General features: G+C 40.6%; 1 long non-coding RNA gene across 1 annotated transcript in view; it reads right to left on the bottom strand.

Annotated features, from left to right (window-relative positions):
- Positions 1–7,082: 7,082 nt before the first annotated feature.
- The window catches only part of LOC126940767 (uncharacterized), a 199,380-nt gene continuing 190,557 nt past the window's right edge, over positions 7,083–15,905 (bottom strand). The window contains exon 6 of the long non-coding RNA XR_007720901.1: positions 7,083–8,193. This is a non-coding gene — a long non-coding RNA (uncharacterized LOC126940767). The remainder of the gene's footprint in view (positions 8,194–15,905) is intronic.

The raw sequence follows: 15,905 nt of genomic DNA, 5'->3' as shown, positions 1-15,905 counted from the left end.
AAATTTTCCTCTTGATAAACTAAATTTGCAGACAGAGCAACTAATTAGATCTCATGTGCTGGATCCAGAGGGACTTTCATTTTTTTTTTTTTTTCTTTCTGGATGACCTGAGGCTGGAGAAAGAAAAGTAGAATTTAATGTAGACAATTGTAAAGTATTGTCCTGGGGTAAAGAATCCATGGAGTGAGCCCAGTGTGAGAGCCAGCAGTTCACAGAGGGAGCCAGGCAAACCATGCCAGTGCTTTGCTCTGCTAGCTGGGACACCATAACATCCTCTTGATAAATGCTGACCTCCTCTGGAGATCTAGGTCAAGGTAGTGGAGGGAGTTATCTTTTGTTCTTTAATCCCAATGCTGTGCATTTCCCCTGGGGCTGGATTAGTGTCCTTTCAAAGAAAGAACCAGAAAAACAGTAATCAGTGTGTCAGGTTATCCATTGAGGGCTCACAGCTTTACAGTTCAACAAAAAGCAGTTACCCAAGGGAGGACTTAGATAGGAATGCAGTCTCTTCTAAAGTCTTCACTTTCCTTTACCCAGTAGCATGTGGTCCCACTTTAAGGACAGCACATACACACACTCAGACATTCATGGAGTATGCACTGTTGCCCTGTGTGGAGCTTATTTGGGGTCTGACTATATCCAAGTCTATAAGAGTTTAATTATTCAACTGAGTTTAGTACCCATGAAGGTGATACATAAGGCAGGTTTTTGACAACACCTCCATTTCTCATTTCAGATTCTTGTCTAGATAACACAAGAGCTCTGTCTCTCTCAGCCTTAGTGACCAAGGAAGTAAACTCCTTTCTGTTTTGTTTTAATAAATCCAGTGCTTTTCAGCCTCAAAATGACTCACCTCCTGTCTTCTCAAAACTCACCATGGACATGTCCCTGAATTCTGTCCACAAAATTTCTTTGAACCTTCTTTTTGTGGGTACAAGAAAAGTCAATACCTCTTCCATGGCTGTGTTCTCAGGTTTTTGTGAACATACTCAACATTTGCATCTTCTGTTACAAGAAGATGCGTTTTGACTTCTGTTGTGTTTTGACTCAGTTTTTCTGAAAAAGCACCTGAATTTGTTTTCTTTCTAAATTTTCTCTCCACTGGAAACACTAAATGAGACTTTACACTTGTCCCCATAGGTCCGAGCACATGTTCCCTTTATGTACAGGGATTTTCTTTTTAAAAAATTTTTGGGCCAGGCTCAGTGGCTCACGCCTATAATCCAAGCACTTTGGGAAGCTGAGGCAGGCGGATCACCTGAGGTCAGGAGTTTGAGACCAGCCTGGCTAACATGGTGAAACCCCATCTCTACTAAAATTTCTATATAAAATTAGTCAGACATGGTGGTGCACACCTGTAATCCCAGCTACTTGGGAGGCTGAGGCAGGAGAATCACTTGAACCCGGGAGGCAGAGGTTGCAGTGAGCTGAGATCGCACCATTGCACTCCCTCCAGCCTGGGCAACAGAGCAAAACTCCGTCTCAAAAAAAAAAAATTAATCTTTATAGATATATGTACATAAATACATTTCAGATGAGGTCTTGCTATGTGCTATGTTGCCCAGGGCAGTCTTAAACTCCTGGGCTCAATTGATCCTCCTGTGTCAGCTCCTGAAGTGCTGGGATTATAGGCGTGAGCTACCATGCCCAGCCCGTACAGGGATTTTCTACTATCAGAATGTAATCTGGTCTCTTTTCTGCACAAATATTTTAATAATTTAGTTTCTCTTTTACGCCTACTGACCCAAAAGTAGTGAGGCAAAGAGTGGGGATTCTTCATCCACAAAGGTAATTAGTAGTTTGAGAGACTCACTGAATATGATAAAATGGTAAAAATAAAACAACAACAACAAAATTTGTAATACAGCCATACAATGTGTAACAATTAGTTCTAGGTAATTGGGATATTCATTCATTACCTCAAACATTTATCATTTCTTTGTGTTGGAAACATTCCAAATCTCCTCTGCTAGCTATTTTGAAATATGCAATAAATTACTATTAACTATAGTTACCCTACTGTGCTTTTGAACACTAGATCTTATTCCTTGTATCTAACTGTATTTTTGTACCCATTAACCAAACCATCGTCATCCCCCACTCCCCACTAGCCTTCTCGGTCTCTGGTAATCACCATTCTATTCACAATCCACATGAGATCAATCTTTTTGGCTTCTACATATGAGTGAGAACATGCAGTGTCTTTCTGTGCCTGGCTTATTTCTCTTAATGTCCACCAGGTCCATCCATGTTGTTGTAAATGACAGGATTTTGCTTTTTTTTAAGGCTGACATATATTTCGCTGTGTATATATACTATGTGTGTGTGTATATATATATATATTCATAATCCATTTATTCACTGATTGCATGTATCAAAATATCACATATATACCATAAATATATATAACCATTATGTATCCATAAAAATTAAAAATTAAAACAAAACTGTGAATATGGAGTAAAGTACACAGACTTTGTAAATGCTAAGTCAAATTCTACTTTTTAATTCTCCATATTTTCAGTGTCACTTTCTTTTGTTGTTGTTGTTGCTGAGATGGAGTTTTGCTCTTGTCGCCCAGGCTGGAGTACAGTAGTACAATCTCATCTCACTACAACCTCTACCTCCCAGGTTCAAGCATTTCTCCTGCCTCAGCTGCCCAAGTAGCTGGGATTACAGGTGTCTGTCACCACACCTGGCTAATTTTTGTATTTTTAGTAGTGACGGGATCTCACCATGTTGGCCAACCTGGTCTTGAACTCCTGACCTCAAGCAATCCACCCGCTTCGGCCTTGCAAAGGGCTGGGATTACAGGCATAAGCCACTGTGTCCGGCCTCAATGTCCCTTTGATATGGAGTAATAGGAAGAGGATGAGGTAGGTAGAATCAAGGATGGTGAAATTTTCAGTTTCCCACAAGCCACACAGGAGCTGATCATTTTAGAAAGCCACCCATTGGAATACATCAGCTGGAGAATGTTATTTTTAAGAAAAAGAAAGTAAATAAAAAACCAAACAATTTAATTTATCTAGAAAGAATTCAGCTTGGGTAGTTGTGCAGGACAGGTGTATGTATTTTATTTTGAAATGAATGCATTATGAAAAGATTGAATATGAAAGCCATGCCTGTTACCCTGAAAACATTAATCTTAAAGGAGCCATTAGGGAATGAGCCATGAGCTGAATAATGGATATGTATGTTCTTCTAATGGCATCACTTACGGCCAGTGTGATGAGGGCAAAAGTTATGCATACAGACTGCCTATACGAATGTTTGTATTCTAAATGTCTCTGTGCTCCAATATTGCCTGCCTGCCTTAAATCATCATTTCCTAGGTGTCCACTCTAAAAGCTTATCCCTCTTGCCCAGCATCTAATAGGTATTCTGGAAAATGCAACATGTTGAGACTACTAGAACTGCAGAGCTGGAGAAAACTTTAGCGATGTTCTTATAACCCAATTCTTATTCAATAACATTGATTTTTTCCTCAAATTATAAAATTAACATATGTTCATTTTAAGGAATAAGAAAATGAAACAACCTATAATTCAAATATCAAAGTTCTGAATTTCTTTTCAGTATTCTTTGAGGGGAGGAGGATGAGTATATATACGTGTGTGTGTGTGTATGTGTATGTATGTATATATGCACAAACTCACATGTACATTTTAAATCTTTCAAAATTGAGATCATATTGTAAGTCCAGTTTTTAATAATAGGTACATGGTGTGAATTTTCCCTTGTCAGTAAATATTCTTTAAAAACCATGATTTAAAAAAATAATGTAAGGCGAAATTTACATAACATAAAATTAACCATTTGAAAGTGAAGAGTTTAGTGGCATTTACTACATTCACAATGTTGTGCAACCATCATCTCCATCTGATTTCAAAACATTCCTATCACTCCAAGGTAAAATCCCATACCCATTAAGCAGTTTTTCTTCATTCTTCTTTCTGGTAGCACTTGGAAACAACCAATTTGCATCCGGTCTCTGGATTTACCTATTCTGGATATTTTACGTACATGAAACTATACAACATGTGAACCTTTTGTGTCTGACTTTTCACTTGGAATAATGATTTTGCGATTCATCCACCTTGTAGCATGTATCAGTACCTCACTCTTTTTTATGGCAGAAAAATATTCCATTGTATGTATATACCGCTATTTATTCATTCATCCATTAACGGACATTTGGGTTGTTTCTTCTGACTGTTGCGAATAGTGTTGAACATATGTATACGTGTTCTTGTTTGAGTGTCTATTTTCAGTTCGTTTGGGTATACACCTAGAGTGAAATATGCAGAATCATATGGTAATTCTATTTTTAGCTTTTTGAGGAAACACCAAAGTGTTTCCACAGCTGCTCTATCATTCTACATCCCTACCAGCAATGCATGAGGGTTCCAACTTCTCCACATCCTCACCGGAATTTATTAATTTCCATTTGTTTGCTTGTGTTTCATCATAGCCATTCATTACATCCATTAGAGAGGGTGCAAAGTGGTTTTTAACAGTTATGTGATTCATCTGGTTTCTCTACAATGTATCTTCCGGTCTCTACCCTATTGTTGACCTTTAGGTTGTTTTGAAATTGCTCTTGTTGTTACTAAACATGGGATGAAATTTTTATACAGTATATAAATCTGTAATTAAATATCATGATTTCCTCAGCAAAGTTCCTCAAAGCAATCATCTGGTTTTGCAGGTGAAGAAGCTGTGTTAGTAAGAGCTGAAACCAGAGCTCAAGTTACCTATACCTTAGCCAGTGTTTTCCTTCGATTTTTTCATGGGGTTGGGTCAGTGTTTTAGATGTAAGATGGATACCAGGTTAGATGGAACTCAGCTAAACACAGTGAATTCTTTAGCATTGGGTCTGAAACCCTGTGGAACCAATGGTTTCACAGTCCTGTCGAGTACTATGTCCACTTACACTATTTTGTCCTAAATGGAAAAAGGGCTGCACACACAGCAAAGCTCTATGTGTCCACAAGCACTGTTGCACACTGTGTGCCATCAACAACTTTACAGCATAGTTTCAACATAGTCTACCACAACTTCATCAGTTCTGCATGGCCACAAAGTCTTAGTAAAGGAGGTTCAGCTCAATCATACTGGGTCAGTTGCCTCTCTGCAGCATTGCCTTTCCACCTCCATGATATTTTGTGCTTGGGTAGGAGAATGCAACAGATTTGTGCTGTCATTGGTAGACCTCTATTTAAATGGTGTTTTCAATGAGGTTTGAGCTGGTAAAAGAGTGAGATCCAATGGTACATTTTAAAATTTTTAGTGAGATCCCAAAAAGAAATATATCCAGCCACATACAGTGCATAAAACTACAGTCTGTTTCCCCTCTAATTGGTAATAAATGTAAATGTTTAGTTATGCCTGACTAGGGAGCTATGAACAACACATCTGTCTGACTGCTTTTTCAGTCTTCCCAAGGACTGCAGCATTTATACCATCTGTAGCTTGTGCAAGAAAGAGACAGAGAAAAAGTGAGACCGAAATTTAGAGAATGGATATTACTAGAAGTGCATAGGAAATTGATTCAGTCAACAAATATTTATTGAGCACCTATTATAGCCTATGCATGTCAGGCCAAAAAAAAAAAAAAAAAAAAAAAAAAGAGGACGCTGTTGAGTTTGATGTTGATAATAAATCTCTCCCCTTCCTAAATTCTAAATCCATTGATGAGGTAGGGGGACGTTAAGCAAATGGAGATATAAATGTCAAGTTTATTACTGAAAACAAATACTGGTGAATGAGGCTTAGCCTACAATAATAATGGGTTTCCTAAGAGTGAGCTCTGGAATCAAACAGGCCCACCTGCCCTGACACAGAGCTGACAGAGGATTGCAGGGCTTACTCATGAGGGCAGAGCACAGACTACTTATCTGGAGGCCTGGTTAGAAGAAGAGCAGGCAGGCTCGCTGCAGGCCAGCAGGGCCCCCGTGAGGTAGAGGAGGGGAAGGGGCTGGCTGCAGGCCAGTTTTACTTCTTAAATGGGTCAGAGGAGCCAAGGGGATGGAGAAGAGCCAGACATACACAAAAATACTGTGGATCTCAGGCCTGTTAATATGTTAGGGTTACCTGGGACTCCATCCTCATGCCTAGAGAGTCTGATTCCATTGACTATGATTGGGTAGGAGACTTGGGTAGGAGAATGCAACAGATGATTGGGCATGGGCTTGGATATGTATTTTTAAAAACTTCCTAGGTAATTGTAGGTGTACAGCCAGGGTTGAGAATCATTATCCTAATAGAACGTATGTGGAAGGAGCCCCTGCCATCATCCCATGCACTCCACTAGATACAATGATCAACGAGGGGTAGTTCTTGCCTTCCAGAACCTCTCATTCTCCTGATAGAGAAGGCATGATAGCAACAGTGCTGTTTGCCAAGGGCCGTAGGCACTCAGAGGATGGAGAGACCAAAGGCCCAGGGTTCCAGAGACCTTCCCAGCTCCATGGGTGGCCTGGGTTCAGAAGATCACCCTGGCAATTGTGGAAGAGGCAACATAGCAGAAACACGGATGTTTGAGAGGCCTCTTCTGATATTGCAATAGATCAAGAGACTATACTATAAAAATGAAGCAAGGTGGCTAGGGACACAGATTGCTCATTAATTCACATCCTTCAGGGTTCAGCCTTAGAATAACAAGCCGCCTTCTTGAGAGCAGGCTGCCTGTGGTCTGCCTGGGCCATATGTGCGGCCTCCACTGGGGGCCATGGTTCTGTGTGGAGGAGCTCAAGCTTCTTGAGGTCATGCTGAGGATGAGGGGAGAGGATGAATATAAGGTGCACAGCTTGGCACCTGGCGTAGAGTGCCTGCTTGCTAGGTGTTAGGTGCTGCTGCTGCTGCTGCTGCTGCTGCTGGTTCTGAGAAGCAAGAAAGCTGCAGCAGCATAGGTCTCTCCTTGGCTTGTTGGCTTGAACTCTGACTCACCTGTGTGAAAGCAGAGCTTTAGATGATTTGTGATGGGCTCACAGTTTTTCAGAAATGCGACAGATATTTTACTCCATGTTTTAATCATCAGTAATTGGAAACAACAACAAAATGCTGAGGATACCTGAACATTCCATCTTAATGAGTTTTATTGATAGTTAGACCAAACCAGGATTCAAAACCAAATAAGCATGTTTTCCATTTCCTTTAATCCTCATAACTACTTTGTGAGATACATTTTATAATCCCATTTTATAGATAAGAAACTGAGGTTGAGAGAAGTTAAATAATTTTTCTTATGTCAACTTTTAAGTAACAAACGAAGGATGAAAACTCAAGGCTCTGGTTTCACATCGGGCTCTGTTTTGATTATACTACAGCAAGATTATGGTGCTTTTTGCTTTTAGAGAAAAAAGGAGGAAAAAAAGCATAATTCTCAAGTCCTTCAGAGGAACATGCCTACAAGATGTCCTTGTGGTGTAGAGAAATAGGGTTATACTAGTTTGAGTATTCTTGCTGGGCTCTATTGTCTAGAATAGTCACTATTTCTCTTTTATAAATGTGGAAAATCTGTTTTCTGAAGTTGAAAGTAAATTAACATTCACACTCTGCAAATTTATTTTTCAAGGGGCCTATACGATACTCTGAAGACTGCGAAAAAATAAGAACTTCTGGACTCAGAGTCATGTTTTTTCACAATTTAATTGTGTGCCATGTATCTTGGATCAGTATCCTCATTGTATGTTTTATGTGCCTGCAGACAATCCATGAAATGACATGACAAATATTGGCCATGAATTCCTTAAAGTTGCACTTGTGCCTCGTGTTTGACAGCTGACTTTTGACTAAAGGAATGAAAATGTTGGAGGAGATCAATATTGTTGAATTCAAAGGGTAACAGAGATGCTATGCTGTACTTAGGGAATACCCTTGGAGGATGACAGCCTTTAAGAGCTACAGTCTGACAGGGAAAAGGAGCCTGAGAAGGGAAGGGAGGTGGTCTCATCTTTCCCAGGGCCTGGTGACAATGTTTTTTGCTATAATATAAGTGCTGGATGCCTTTCCTCATCTTAATTTCAAATTGATTCTTCATTTTGAATCAGTTAGACATTGCGCTGTAGCAGTCCACACAATATCACTTGTCTTCTGGGCCTTCCTGGAGGTCATATCTTGGCAGCACTTCCAGCTGATTTGCAATTATCTTCACTCGCTTTTTAAAGAGGCATTTGACAAGCAAGTTCACTGCAAAGAGAAAGAAATGGTTGCTACATATTTTTCCATGACTGTCACAAACAAATTGGTGTCTCAATGAAGCTCCTTTCCACTTGGCAGCCTCAACTCAATTCAATACACATTGATGGAGATCACCCTCTGTTTGGGACATTGCGATGGACAGTGTAATAGTTTCAAGGCTAAATAAGCCCCAAGCCTTGCCTTCCAGATGGAAGCACTGTAGTAGGGACTAAGAGATGTACATAAATAACAATAGCACAATGGAGTCTCCATTGTCTAATAACTATGCGCTGCTTTTAAATCACAGGAAACTTCATCATCTTGGCCTTGGACATATGTCTTGCCATCCATACTATTTAAAATAGATTTGGCCAAAGATAAAAAGGTAAGAGATAGCATATAATTGCACCACTAACCACCCTAAGTCCCCCGAATTCTGCTGCTGGAGCATGAGAAACTTTATTAGAAGTGTTTCTGAACACAAGATGTGAAATATCAGGAACCGAATGATGAAGAACTAGAAACACTCGTATTTTGTAATGTAGGGACATTCTGGTATTATTTTAGGCCTAAGAGTTCCTTATCTAGACTTAAGTTTCAGCCTCTTAAATGATATTTCGGATCAGTTAATATTTATGAAATACCTACTATGTGCTCCCCACTTAGCTAGGTCTTACAGGGGAGGTACAAAGATAAATAAGAATTGTTTTGACTTTAAGGAGCTTGCAGCCTTGTGAGGATATAAAAAACAAATAATTTCAATAGCTCCTGTTGGGTGCTTTAGATAAGAAATCATGCTGGGCCCTGTCTTGGCAGAAAAGAGGGGTTTATGGCCCAAGTAGCGGGTCAGAAAGGCTCCCCAGGGAAGCAGCTGTTCCTCTAATCCTTGAGGGTATTAGAAAGGTGAAGAAAGTTGAGAAGGGAAGTCCAGGTAGAGGGGAAAAGAAAAGGCATAGAAGACAAGCGTATGTGGTGTTTAGGGAGAATTCTTGACTTTGTTTTCTTAGAATTAAGTGCGACTCAAGAAGGATTACCAGAGGGAGGTAGGTCAGGCAAAAGGAGGCTTCAGGTAGCATGCCAGGTGTTTGCGCTCCATCGTAATGGAGTTGTACTGAAAGTGTCCATGACTGCAATGTAGAAAAGACTTAAACGAAGCAAGGCAGGGATGGGAAAACAGGTGCCCAGTTCAGGAGGCTACAAATAAGAGGTTATAAAGGCCCGAGTTAGTGCTGTGAAAATAGAGGTGAAGGAAACGGTAAAATTGGCAGAGTTGAAAACTGATTGGATCCAAATATCAAGAAAGAAAAGGTCTAAAATGGCTCTGAGGTTTGGAGCTTGGATGACTGGATTGATGGCGGTATCATTTACAGGCATTGGAAAGAACAGAGAAGAGAAGGCTGGGGGAGGGAGAGGAAAATCTAATTTGGGATAGGTGTTGAAATAAGAGGTGTTTGTGAAACAACCGGGAAGGTGTTGACTAGGAAACAGGAGGTTCACATCTGAACTTCAGAGAAGAGCCAAGGGCTGAAAATACCAGCAGAGACCCTGTCTTCTTCTAGTCTGCCTCTCTTAGATCAGAGCTCAGGAAGGAGTAAGCAAGAAAGTAAATAATACATGTCTAAGATTGATTGCTTGGGGGCTGTGGGAGAGAACTATTTGCTCTAAAAGAGAAAATAAAATCTTTTAATATTTTCTATGGCTTAAATTCTGCATTACAGAAAAATACTTCAGACCAGAACAGAAGTTGGCTGTTAATCTCAGCCTGAAAGCATTTTTTCCACTACCTATATTTGGTGTCATTCAGTTTATTTTTGGACACCATTGGAACTAACTTTGGAGAGTCTTCTTTTGGAGTTTATCCAGGGGCAGGTGACCTGGATAGTGAAGTATCTGGAAATTCTTTCATATGAGGATTAATTTAAATACTTGCAGATATTTAGTCAGGAGAAAGACATCATACACATACACAGAGATATATTGGCATACATAATAAACGCTTCCTTCAAATATTGAAAGGGTCGTCACATTAAAGAAATAATAGACTTATTGAACATACCTCCAGCTGATCAATGAGTGGAAGTTATATGCAGGTAGAGTTCACTTTTACTCAATAAATGATCATTAAACACCCAGATGTAGTATCCTCCTTTCTAATATAGGAGTCTAACAAGGAACAAGATAGATAAGGTCCCTGTTCTCCTGGAGTTCATATTCTAGTGATGAGGAGACAGATAATCAACAAGATAAATGACTTTATACACTGACAAGTACTGTGGGGATAGGAATGTAGTATTAAGAAACAGAGTAAGACCAAAGGGGGAATGTGAGGGTGGGGGCAGAGCTCTCTAGGCTGGGTGCTGGGGAAGTCCTTCTAAGGAGGAGACATTTTGAGATCAGAATGACAAGAGCCAGCCAATTTTAGAAAGAGCTTTCTGGGCCAGGTAAACTCAAGTGAAAAGGCCTTCGGTCAGGATTGAGGCTGAGCTATTGTAGCAAGGGAGCAGGGTGTGGCTGAGGGAAGGTGAATGGGAACGTAGTACCAAGATGAAATTGGATGGGTAGGCAGAGGAAGCTCAGAAAAGGCTTTCTGGATTTTGATTGTGATGGGAGATTACTATGTACATTTTGCACGGGCAGGACTTGTTCAGGCAGCAAATTATCTAAATTATACTTTCAAAAGATCACACTGGCTATTGAGTACAGAACAGAGTATGTGGGAGTTTACACAGAACAGTATTCGAGAGGACAGAGGACAGTAGATTGCAGTAGAGTGGTAATGTGGTAGAGAGAAATGGATTGGTTCCAGAAACATTTAATATATAAAAATCACAGGATTTGCTGAAGAACTGGATGTTGATGGGGCCATGAGGAAAAGGGGGAATGAAGGAGGACTCTTAGGTTTTTGGCTTAAATGTTCCATTGGATGGTGCTGCCATTTGATAAGATAGAGAAAGAGTGGGAGGAACAGGTTGTAGACAACAGAGAGGGTTAACAGTTATGTTTTGGATATATTATATTGAAATTCCAATTTGATTCACACGTGGATGTATCATGTAGGAAGTTAGATGCATGAGTCTGGAGCTCGGGGAGGAGGTCCTGGTTAGCGCAACAAAAACTGGAAATCATCAACACATAGATGGGACATGAGCCATGCGAGTAGGAATGGAAGGAAACAGAAGAGAGACCTCAAAACTGAGCCTTACAAGTGTTTAACATTTAGAGACCAGTTAGAGGAAGCAGAGCCAGTAAAAGAGAAGGCCAATCATATAAGATAAAAACCAGGAGAAGGTGGCATAATGAAAATCAAAAGAAGAAAATAATTAAAGAAGAGGAAGCCATTCGATTTAAGGAAAATTCTGCAAAATTTAGATTTAGCCTATCATGGATGGAATCTCACAGTCCCCTGTCAAGGGAACAGGGCACATTATGTTTCATATCTCTCTTCTTCTAGATGATAAAAACAATGTATCTAGATGATAAAACAATGTACACCAGCGGGCAAATGCCACCCAGGCCAGCACTGACTCAGAAGAAGGGACACAGAGATGTCTATCAGTTGCTCAAGGCTTGTCTTCTGGACACTCTTGTTACAGACATTACTGTGTTCTTAGAGACCCTTTTCCCTAATTCTGAGTCCTTGCCTTGTTCTCAGGTCTTCAGGGATTTTACTGATTCTTGCAGTCATCTCTCTCAACTAGAACCACTCTGGTTGTCTATCGATGTCCTGCCCTGGCCTGAGCAGACTACTTCCAAGATTTAGTTAGGTCCTTGTCCAATGCTACCTCCGCCTCCCTTGTCCTTTCACCCATCATTACCACCACGGTTACTTCCTGATTATAGACCAATTCTCAGATACAGATCCATGCATCTTGTATGACCAGGCCCTTAAACTTTGTCCAGCACCATAGATCTTTCTAGATTCCATCAGCTAGTTGCATCTGGTTTGGGACAGCTCACAGTGCCAGAACCTGGTTCTGATCATCATGAGTGAACAAGCTTACGTGGGATGAACCATCCGGAAGGGGGTCCTACCTTAAACAGCAACTCTCCCATGTGAGAATGTTGTGTGGATAGCCTTTGAGGACTCTTCCAATGTAAGAATCTGGGGCATTTTGAAATATAATGTAAAGAAATGAATCTCGGTTCCTTTTTAGGGAATCATTTAGAAAGCAAACATTTAATGAAATACAATTACTTCTCCTTTTCTCTAGCATATGATTATTCACATTCTGAAATTCTGTTTCTCTATTTCCCTCATATGTTTTGTTTTAGGTTGAGGGATCTCTTATTTGCTCACAGGATATTTTGCTTCAGGCTAGTATATTGCTACTCAGGCAGAATTCTAAATGACAAGATTGTATACAAGAATGTACAGTTTCTTCTGGTCAAAGCTGACCTCCTAAAATTTTCTCGTATGACCTAGACACTCAGTAAAAACTGAATGAATTGAACTGAAGCCTTTTAAAAAGTGGCTTCCTTGGTAAAGCAATGGTTGGCGTTGGTGTTCATTACTAGGATCTGGCCTGTGATGGGAAGAGGAGTTTTTGTGAAGCACACTCTCTGTTTCTCTCATCTATTCTCCTGTCAACGTTCAGATGACAGGTTGATGCTTTCCTGTGTGTAACTAGAATGCTGACAAGAATCATAAATTATAGATTTGGGAAATCTCAGAATATTTCTGCACTTTTCTAGTAAGCGGCATCATCACAGTATGTGTGTGTGAGGCGGAGGCATGTCATATTGCCTTGTTCCCTGTCCCCTCCCACAGCCACACTTAATGCAATGTAGGCTTACAAAGGCCTGGGTAGGGGAAGATACTTTTGTATATCTAACACAAAAGTCATTTGTAGTTTGCATATTTGTGTTGTTTGACCCAAAGAGGGTTGTTAAAACATTAAAGGCCAGGCATTCTCCAGTCCTCATTGTTATCTATTGCTCCTCACCTGCCTCATCCATTTTTGCTACCTGCTAGGCATGTGGATGCCTTTAAATGTATAAACCTGGTCTACAACATGATAGACCAGGAATCACAGCAGTGCTTGTAAACTGTCATATGTAAGTTTTATTTGGACTGCAACAATGTAAACATCACAAAGTTTTAAGATAGAAACAAATTTAAACCATAACCAGTTTATTGAAAAAGCTGGAATCAGCAAGGGGCAGGCAGAAAGCAACTTGATTCCTTCTCGCCCATTTACACTCCCTCTGTGGAATTGTTCTTCTCCACCCCAGGATGGCTCTCGTGTATATCATTACTTCTCCTGTCAATCTCTGTTCTTAATAAAAAATAAAAAATATATATATACATATATATATATATATTTTTATGGTTTTTAAAGTATTTAAAAAGTCAAACCCAGTTTGATGTCAAAACTTCAACCTCCCATCCAATGTAACTGCCCCCATGGCTTTGCTCCACAGAGTTGCTGGACTTTCACTCAGGTACAAGAGCCTGCAATGAAGAAGGAGGATGAGATTGGTTTATTTTTTTGCCTGCTTCTGCGTTTCTTCTTCTCTATCTCTTTCTTGCCGTCTAAATCCTGTTCCTGGTTTCCTCTTGGGCTGATCTCCAGAGAAGAGTATTCAGAGAAAAGGCCACCATCTTTCTTTGCTGGTGTGTTGGTATCACAGCACTGGGGCCCTCTGTGTGTCACAGCTCAAATTTAGCTTCTTCTCTGATTGGTTCCTTTGTGGGTCCCTCACATGTCTCCCCGCTGGGAGCTTCCCATCAGCAGTTCCCTTATGTGGGAAGTGTCCTCTCCAGTGGGTCTCTTATGGTTCTACTGACATCCCCTGGGTTCCAGCCCATTGACACAGACTCTCACTCTGGTGGTACCTCATCTCTCTAGAACATCCTATTGGGAAGATGCCTTTCAAGAAATCTCAAGACTCACTACCTTTTGTCAGGTTTATGACCCACAGGAAAACAAAACCAAATAAAACATTTGGTCCTGGTGGCTTTAGAAGTGCAGGCCATTCCCAATGAATGTTTGCCCTGCTGCCACTGATGACTCCCCACAGCCTTTCATCCATAGACATTTTTAGGTATAGTCAGAGAGGCAACAGTTTCTGAGTGCACCAGACTCCAGAGATACAGATAAGCCCTCCTGATTGGGTTGGAGAGGGAGGAAAGCCCCCCTGCTCTCTCATGTCAGGAGGAACAGCAAACTGACCATCTCCCAAGCCTCTCACTCACTACCAGCTCTCTCATAAACTCTTACATATTTTTCTATTTTTTTTTTTGAGATGGAGTCTCACTTGGTCGCCTAGGCTGGAGTGCAGTGGCAAAATCTTGGCTCACTGCAACCCCCGCCTCCCGGGTGCAAGCAGTTCACCTGCCTCAGCCTCCTGAGTAGAGGGATTATAGGCGCACACTACCATATCTGGCTAATTTTTGTACTTTTAGTAGAGACGGGGTTTCACCATGTTGGTCAGGCTGGTCTTGAACTCCTGACCTTGTGATCTGCCAGCCTTGGCCTCCCAAAGTGTTGGGATTACAGGCGTGAGCCACTGCGCCTTGCCTTTCTTATGTATTTCTTATGTCTTATATTGCCTGAAGTTACCTGATGGGCTAAGTAGACAAAACTGGAGTTAGTTGATGGGTGAAGGGGGCAAAATGTCTCTCTCCAGGTCTTGCCTAAATGGTGCACTGCCTCGCTTCAGAAAGCAGAGCTACTCCCATCTATTATTCTCAGCCATTGGCCTCAGCAATGAAATAAGAAAAGCAAGCACTCTTTACATCCTAACTTCCATTAAATAAAAACTCTCCTCCTACCAAAAGCCTTTTTTTTTTTTTTTTTTTTTTTTTTTTTTTTTTTTTTTTTGCTTCTACTTTGGATCTCATTCTCTGTTGACTTTTAAAGGAAACCTCTCCCCTCTCTTCCACACAATCTCTCCGTCTCTACTGAAACAGTCCCATTAGTCTCCTATCAGAAAAAAAAAGTGGTACGTTCTCCCTTGACCCCACATACTTCTCTAGTTATTGCAATATTTTTCTGCTCCTCTTCACAGTCAAACTTCCTAAAAGCAATCTTCCTCTACTCTCTGCATCTCCAATTTACTCTTCAACTAACGCCTGACTTCCGTTGCCATTACTCAACGGAAACTACTGTTGTCAAAGTTAACAACCTCTGTGTTGCCAAATGCAATCTACACTCTTCCCTCCTCTTCTCTCTTAGTGTTTCACCAGCAGTCAGCTTAACTGACAAACTTCCTACGAGAAATGTTTTCTTCTTTTGTCTCCAGGATACCTCACTATCCTGGATTTCTTCTTATTTCACTCTTCTTATTTCCTTCTAAGCCTCTCCTCTTCTAACTGACCAGGACTGTTAGATTTCCCCAGGGCCTCGTTCTGGAATATCTCCACTTCTCCAGTCTTTCCTGGATGATGTTATCTATTCCCACAGCTCTAAACATCCTCTGTATTTGAAAGGATCCTAAACTGCTAGATCTAGCCCAGAACTCTCCTCTCTTTGGTGTGGCATATTCAAATATTTACTTAACGCGATGTGTGGAAGCCATCTCACAATTAAAATATTCAAATCAGAAGTAAATACTCCTATGAATGCTATTTCTCTCTCAGTCTTTCCCATCTCAGAAAGCAACAATGTCCTTCCTTCCTGTTATGAAAGCTAGAAATCTGGGAAACATTCTTATTTCTCCTTTTTTCCTAAGGATACAATATAGTCCTATGTTTATTGATGGGCTTTCATGTATCTAGC

This window comes from Macaca thibetana, chromosome 1 (genome assembly GCF_024542745.1).
Source record: "Macaca thibetana thibetana isolate TM-01 chromosome 1, ASM2454274v1, whole genome shotgun sequence".
Taxonomy (NCBI): Eukaryota; Metazoa; Chordata; class Mammalia; order Primates; family Cercopithecidae; genus Macaca; species Macaca thibetana.
The sequence above is the reverse complement of the archived record's forward strand: the minus strand, read 5'-3'. Positions and strand labels throughout refer to the sequence as shown.